We start from the raw sequence: 8,137 nt of genomic DNA on the forward strand, positions 1-8,137 counted from the left end.
TGCAACCATGGCCAGGCATGTTAGCGGGCCCTGAGGAAACTCCGTCCTTAACCAGACATCCCTCTGGGGGAGCCGGCTACAGTGACGTAAGCACGCCAGGCTCTGGTGTGGTGCTTGCAGCACCACGAGCTCCTTCCGAGCCCCTCCACTTCACAGACGAGGAAATGGGCTCAGGGTGACGGGGTCACCTGCACCAGGTCCCACAGCGAGAGGTGTGGAGCACAGGTGGACCCAGGGGTGTCTGACAGGAAAGCACCTTCCACCCTGACGGGTGTGCAGAAGGACCTCGGACATGCACACGTGTCCTCCTGTCCCCACGGTTCCTGGGTGCCTCCCTGCTTAGCGTAGCTGCTCCCAGCAGCCTAGCACACCCGGTTATGGTGGCTTTGGATTCCAGCTGCCCTCCTCACCCCCCACTAAATGCACCTGGTTACAGTGGCTTTGGTTTCCAGGTGCGCCCCACTTAGCACACCCAAATACAGCGGCTTTGGTTTCCGGGCGCACTCCGCTTAGCGCACCCGGTTACAGCAGCTTTGGTTTTCAGGTGCCCCCCACTTAGCACCCCTGGCTGCTGCAGCTTTGGTTCTGGTGACAGCAGGGGCCGCAGGAGCAGCCTCTGGCTCTGAGGAAGTCCCCCACCACCCACTCAGCCAACAGCCCCGTGACCCCGTGGCCAGAGTCAGCTCCGACTCAGGGTGACCCCATGTCAGAGCAGAACCGTGTGCGTAGGTTTCCAAGGGCTGATTTCTGGAAGCAGATTGCCAAGCCTTCCCTCTGAGCCCTGCTGGATGGACTCGACCCTCCAGCCTTTCAGTCAGCAGCCCGGCATCCTAACCGTGTGCCCCGGGACACCTTCATCCCACAAAAGCACCAGGGAATCGACAATGAAAAGGAAGCCAGCCACAGGATGTGTGTGCTATGATCTCCCTGGTGCTGGCTGGCCGGGTCCTAAATCCACCGTCTGAGCTCAATTCCTTTGGATTTAGGAATCGAATCACCCGGCTGGCTCCTGAATAACATGTAGCCCCTTGGGCACGTGGCACACTGGGTGGGCGGCACATTGGGCGCGCGTTTTCAGAGTACCACTTTTGCAGGGAGCAGAGAGGACCACGTATGGGAAGCAAGCTTAAGCAGGGTGGGGAGGGGTAACAAGAGGCTTTCCTCCATCCCCAGCGTCCGCTGATGGCAGGGGCGTGGCGGTAAGGGGGCACTGGCTTAAGAGGAGTCCGAGGCCGCGTGCACTAGAGGGACAGTGTGATGAAGGAGGACAGAGTCGTGCCTGGGTCTGCCCCTCCCTCAGAGGCCACCTGGGGGCTGGCTGGGTGCACAGACAGCACCCTGGGGAGAGAGAGCAGGAACCAGGAAAGCAGGAGGGGAGGAGACGAAGGGGTGGGCATCACAGCTAACCTCCCACCTCCTCACCACCCTGCCTGCAGGCTAGGCTGCTCAGGAGGGGCTGTTCCCCAAGTCTCTTCAAGGCAGTCCCTACAGCCAGTGGGGCACCACGAGGGACTACAGAGCCAGGGAGCTCCCTGGCAGATACCCCTGTGTGTGTGTGTAGGGGGGGGCTGGGTTCCCTGCTGCCACCCCCAAGCCCACCTGGATCCCCCAACTCTTGACAGAACCCTCTGTCAGCTCTTTATAGGGAGAACAGGGTCCAGCACTTTGCAGGCACCCCACTCCTAGCCTCTGCCCGCCTGCAAACCCACCCAGGCTGGCAGCTTTCCCAGGACAGGGGGCACCTGGCAACCAGATGTCCCCACTGAGAGGGCTGCAACCGGAGGTGGAGAGCGAAGGGGGCTTGGGCCTTTCACAGTGAGACGGTACCGCCTGGCCCAGCACAGGGCTCAGGATGCGCCCTCCCTCTGCCCTCCGGCCTCGCCCAGCTGTCAGCCTCCTTGCCTGTCCTTGCCGCCCCTGCCTGCCAGCTGTCTCGGGTTCTGTCTTATCTCACTAGGGAGACAGCCAGAAGAAGGTCCAACCTGGGCCCAAGGGCTGAGAAGGAGTTGATGCCAGGAGCCCCAGAGGCGGGTCAAGGACAGTCCGTGGGCCATGGGGTGCCCTGAGCCCCTGCCCGCACCCCTTCCCTGTGAAGCACATGCTATCCAAGCCCAGTTCTGGAGTACAGCAAAGGGGAGAACAGGGACTCGCAGAGCCCGAGGAGGTACGGGCGTCATCTCTCCAGCTCCACGTGCAACAGGCAGCTCCCACCGTGAGAAGGAGCCGGAGAGAAGTGCTCCTCAAAAGGGGTCCAAAGCCACCCCACTCCCGTCCCTGTCCGCCCTGCGTGAGACAGAGAAGTCCGGGATCTGAGGGGCCCAAGCCTGCCCTGCGCACAGGACGCCCAAGCATTTCACTGCAGGCTCAGCGAGGAGGAGAGAGTGTGTGCGCTGCTTTGCACGCCCGTGTGGACACTCAGAACTGGCTCGGCCACAGGCCAAGGGCCCAACACAGAGCCCTGGTTGAACCGAGGCAGATCCGGAACTCAGAGCCCCAGGCCGAGCAAGCAAAGGCAGTGCTTGTGGAGGTTTGAACACCTTTGTCCAAACTGTCACTTGACGTGGGAGGTCCTGGAGGGAGCAGATGGTTGATGTGCTCAGTCGGTGACGGGAAGGTTGCAGGTTCGAGCCCACCCAGGGGTGCCTAGGGGAAGCCCTGCATTCTCCTCCCAAAGACGGGCACTGAAAACTCTTCAGACGACGGCTCCAGTCTGTCACACGTGGGGTCACCATGAAGGGGCGATGCCTCAACAGGAACCGTCACCTAAAGGGGTTCTGGGGCAGGGCACACGGTTTGCACTCACTCCCCTAAAGGGTAGCAGTGTGAACCCGCCCAGCGGCACAGAGCAGAAAGGTGATGACCCATCTCCATAAAGTGACAGCCGAGACAGTCCTGGAGAGCAGCTCCAGCCTACAACACACAGGGACACAGGGCCGCCGGCACTCAGAAGAGACCCGACCGCAACGGGTTTGGTTTTCTTGGAAAGGGGACGGAGGGTTTCTTGTGTGTGTGGGGAAGGCTGAGGGGTCAGGGGTGAGGAAGACGGCGCCGCTTCGGAAGACACTTGCCTCCCTTCACATTAACAGAAGGCAGATTTCAGCAGGTAGAAACAGGAAAAGTTGTAACCCTGGGCCTGTGTGGTAGGTAAGCCACCGAGACCGAGCGGCCCAGCAGACAATCACCCCCTGACTTAAACCACCCTGGGCTCTTAGGGCAGGGAGGCTCACTGCTTCAGAAACACCAGCTTCTCTCCTTATGGAGGTAGCAAGTTGTCAACAGAACATCGTGACGCTAACAGAACCTTCCTTCATTCTCTTGACCTTTGATGGGCCTCCCCTGTCACCCTCCCCCCTCACCCAGGACCTCAGCCACCCAGAGTGCTAGAAACAGGGACACACACAGGCCTTGTCCCCCGAGGATGAGACACAAATGTCGAGCCACGTCCAGGGAGGACACTCAGCTGCACGGCTGTATCTACGAAATTCTTTTCATCTTTGTTTTGATGGGTGAAGTTCAATGCCAGAATATTTGGTATATGAGTCATGCTAATTATAGCGGAGGGGGATGGGAGGCAGTAGGAGCAACAGAAAGCAGCACGTTCCCAAAAAGCTCCGCTGCGCTGGTCGCCCCGGAGCGGAGGGCACGGCCCAGGAATGCAGAGTGACAGCCTCAGTGCCCACGGGGGGCACCCCTTGCTGCTGGCCGCACACCACCCCACCCCCGCCCCACGCCAGAAAGGAGGGAGCCACGGCAGCTAGGCAGTTACACCAGAGACCCATTCCCCGACCTTTGCATGGGAGACCTTTCACATCACAAAGGACTGGACGCGGAGGAGGAGGAGGGGAGACAGGGGAGAGGGCAGAGCCTGGCCAGCCTTCCTGCCCCGGTGTTCTCTCCACCTGGCCTTGAGAGGCTCGGGTACCAGACCCGGCTTGGAAGGCGTTCATCCTTGAGCAAGCCATGGTCCTCTCTGAAATCAGCTTCCCCAGTGCAGCCAGGAGTGTCTGCAACCATAGCCTCCAGGGAGGAGACAACTTGAGTCTTGGCTCCATCACCAGTTCCAGCTGGGTCTTGGGCAAGTCGTAGGCCAACGTGAGCTCTGCCCTAGTGGCAGTTCCCTTGATGGAAGTATTGAGAGTCAATGTTTGCTCGGTACAAAAGCATCAGAAACATGTACGCACACACAGCCATATATGTGCACGTACGTGCACATACACATACAACCACACGCATGCTCACATATACATACGCACACATATATGCGCACACATGCTCAATCTACAAACATGGATGTACATGCTATACCTGTGTACATATAAACAAGCACAAACACACACATACATATTCATATGAACAACACACACATATACACACGCATGCAATGCATTCACATTCACACACTGTATACACATGCACACATGTATAAACACACACATACACACATACACACAGTTGCACGTGTGCACACATGTACACATCCATGCACACAGAGACATATACACACATACACACACAAGCATTCATGGCTGACATTACTACACGGCTGCTGTCGTTGTCATCGTCGGACCATCTCTAAGCTCCTCTCCCGAGTTACAAGATGAAGAAGCGGGGGAGGAGGGGCCCTCCGGCTCCCATCTCCCTGCCCCCGGAGTTTTCTCTCCTGCGAGGCTGACAGATACACTGAGCAGGCCCGTGCAGAGTGTATTCCCTGGCAGTGCGGAGCTGGCCAGGGCCATGCAGCGCTGTCCCGTGGTCAAGCTGTGGACATGCCCCAGCACACAGTGACGTGCATCCCTCTGGGAATGTGTGCACGGGCTCAGCTGCCTATTGGGGTGTCTGCTTTCCTGCCCCATAAAAAACAGAGGCCAAGCAGCTGCCCTGGGAGCTGGCTGGGCGCCTCCATTTCTCAGGACTCTGCACTTTCCGAGCTCCGAAGAAGGAAGGCCCGCATCTGCCCGAGCGCCTCGGTTCCTAGAAACCAGGTGAGGCAGAGCAGGCGGCAGAGAGCGAGGGTGGCCGCTTCCACCCGCCCTCCCGGGCACGCGGCGTCAGAGCAGCCACGGAAGCCGGCCACCGCACCCTGCGCACCAGCTCCGCTCCGACAACAGGCCAGGAGTCGGGGTCCACCTGCAGCCACTGGTTAGAAGTCCCTGGGTGGGCAGTTAACACACCCGGCCGCTAACCAAGAGGGTGAAGGTGCAAGGGGTCCTGGAAGAAAGGCCTAATGATCCCCTTCCCAAAACTCAGCCCCCGAAACCCCCGTGGAGCCCAGTTCCGCTCTGACACACTTGGGGCTGCTGTGAGCTGGGATCAACCCAACACAAGTGGCTGACTGTTTACCTAAAGTGGACACACAGCCCAGAGCTTGTGAGGGCCCACAGGGGACACACAGCTCTGAGAGAGCAGCTGGGAGAGGCAGCGTCAGCACGCCCCCCTCCCGCCAGCACAGCCAGGGCGCCTGGCAGGTGGACTCACACCTGCGCCCGAGGCGATGCCAAGGGCCTGGTCCGTACAGTGGGGCACGTGGCGGTCCAACCCAGGAAGAAGCACCAGAAACTAGAGGGTGGCATGGTGGTTCTGGCCCAGACCCAGGCCACGCTCAGAGGCCAGGCAACAGGGCCACGAGGCCCCAGAAGGTCCCTAGGGAAGGGCTGTTGTTTTTTCCTGTCCAGGCCAGATCCCTCCAGAAGCACCAAGGCTACTAGATGCCAAAACCGTGTCTCCTGCTCCCTGTGGGGCTCCAGGTTGGCCAGAGGTGGAGCTGGGCCCTCAGGTGGTCCTAGTTCCGGTGGAGCAGAGGGGCAGCAGCAAACGAGCGTGGGACCGGTTCGTCCACTCCCGCCCGAGTGCACCAGAGAAGAGGGAAGCATGCGGGACGTCCCACAGCAACGGGGGAAGGAGACACCATCCCTGTCACCAGGGCATTAAAGAGCTGCTCCGCCAGCCGCCCGCGTCGTGCCTGCAGAGCCCCGCCTGTGCAAGGGGTGTCCCCCAGGACAGGGCGCGCGGGCCTCCCCTGGAACTTCGATCCCTCTGTGCCTCTGCCCCGGCTGCCAGCCTGGCCCGGGCTCTGTGTGGGCCACGCCGAGGTGTGTGCTCGGCAGCCCTGCCTGGAGTTGGTGCAGCCTGGGACGCAGGAGGCGCCGCCCAGGCTGGGTCCCCGCGCGCCACGTACGTACCTGGGGGCTCGCGTCCCAGGCGCCCGCGCCGCGGCCTCTCGGGCTGGCCCGCGCCGCTCAGAGCATCGCCCCGGGGCGGCGCCTCCCGGCAGGTCCGGGAGCAGGGACTCGGCGGGGAGACGCGCCGCGGAGCAGAGAGCTGTGCCGGGGCGCCGCTGTCTGCCGCGCGCTCGGCTCCGGGTTTCCCGGCCAGAAGCGGAAACGCGGTTTCTGGAAAGTCAAGGAAGAGACGGCGCGCGCGAGACAGAGGCGGCTGGAGCCGGCCGGCCGATGCGAGCCCGCGGGGCGGACGCTCCGAGCGCGCGACCCGGGCGGCGGCGGCGGCGGCGGAGCGTTAACTGTGTGTGTGCCCAGCCAGCAGGGCAGCCAACCAGAGGGGGCGTGCGACCGCCACTTCCGTGTGGCTGGACGTCCGGCCAGATGTGCAGGCAGCTGGAGCGGCGGCGAGCTCAGACCCAGCCTGTGCGCGCAGGGAGGGGCGCCCTGCGAGGCGAGCGCTGGGTGGGAGGGGCTCGCGGAAGCCCAGGAGTCACCTGCGGGCAAGCCTGTGGGCTCAAATCTGCGACGGGTGGCGCAGCTGAGACGCGCCTTCCGGCCGGGGCGCCACCCAGGGACCATGGATGGGTTTGGGGGAGGCTGTGAAGCCCTGGGGTCCCTGGGTGCTGGCACAGTTAATGCACTCAGAGGTGCCTCCAAGGAAAGCCTGGCCATCTACTTCCAGAAAAGCAGTCCCGGGAGGTCTCTCGGTGCACAGCTCTGCTTTGACATACAGGGCCAACATGAGCAGGAGATGACTTGACAGCAAACGGCTGGTTGGTGAACTCCCTACAGCAGGTTGCAAAGCCAGGTGTGTGTGTGTGTTGTGTGTGTGTGTGTTTAGTGTGTGTGTATACACGTGTGCAGTTTTGGAAGGTCCATTTCTTTAATCACCTTCTTAGAGAGAGGTCTGTAATCCCACGGCTAGAAGTCCTGGCTGGAAGGCTTAGCTTTTCCAGAGAGCAGCGGAGGGACAGTGGGAGGCCAGGCCTGGCTTGAAGGTCTCAGCCTCTTTCGGTTTCTTTCCAGCCTCCCATCCCTTGATGCAGAGGCTGGGCATTGTCTCATCGTACAGATACCCTTTCTCAACAAGACACTGAGGCTCACCTCCCACCCTGCGGCTGCCCAGGCTTCTCCAGAGCCGACCCTGCTCAGGGCCCCGTGGCCGTCCTCAGACTGAGTCAGACCAGCGTGTTGTGGAATCTTATCACATTGCTGGAAGAGGAAGGACCTGGCAAGAGAAACAAAACCTGTAACGATAACTGTTTTCCTTCGTCCTGTTCCTGCTGACGCCCGCCCCGCCCCATGCTCTCACCAGTCCGCTCCTGGCTCCATGTCACACCTGCACTTGGCATTATCACCCCTCCGAAGGTGTTTGGCTGGCTGGCTGGCTACATCTGGACAGGAGCCGTCACGACAGGGAGGGGTTGGGGTGTTCAGGGGAAAGCACCCTGTGTCATCTTCATGGCCATTGGTGTGTGTGCTGTGGGGTCCACTCGGGTGGCCCCTGTGCAGGTACGGCTGTGGTGGGCGTGGTGTAGCTGTGGTTGTTATGGCAGGCATTGTGTAGGCGTGGCTGCTGTGGTGCACCTTGTGTTGGTGTGGTTGTGGTGAGCACTGTGTAGCCGTGGCTGGTATTGTGGACATTGTGTGGTTGTGGTTGTGGTGGGCGCAGGTTTGGCTGTGGTGGGCACTGTGTAGCCGTGGTTGGTGTGGTGGACATTGTGTGGTTGGTGTGGTGGACATTGTGTGGTTGTGGTTGTGGTGGGCACTGTGGAGCCGTGGTTGGTGTTGTGGACATTGTGTGGTTGGTGTTGTGGACATTGTGTGGTTGTGGCTGTGGTGGGCACTGTGGAGCCGTGGTTGGTGTGGTGGACATTGTGTGGTTGGTGTTGTGGACATTGTGTGGTTGTGGTTGTGGT

This window comes from Orycteropus afer, unplaced genomic scaffold (genome assembly GCF_000298275.1).
Source record: "Orycteropus afer afer isolate SDZICR_OR568_19922 unplaced genomic scaffold, OryAfe1.0 scaffold00018, whole genome shotgun sequence".
In the NCBI taxonomy this organism is placed as follows: Eukaryota; Metazoa; Chordata; class Mammalia; order Tubulidentata; family Orycteropodidae; genus Orycteropus; species Orycteropus afer.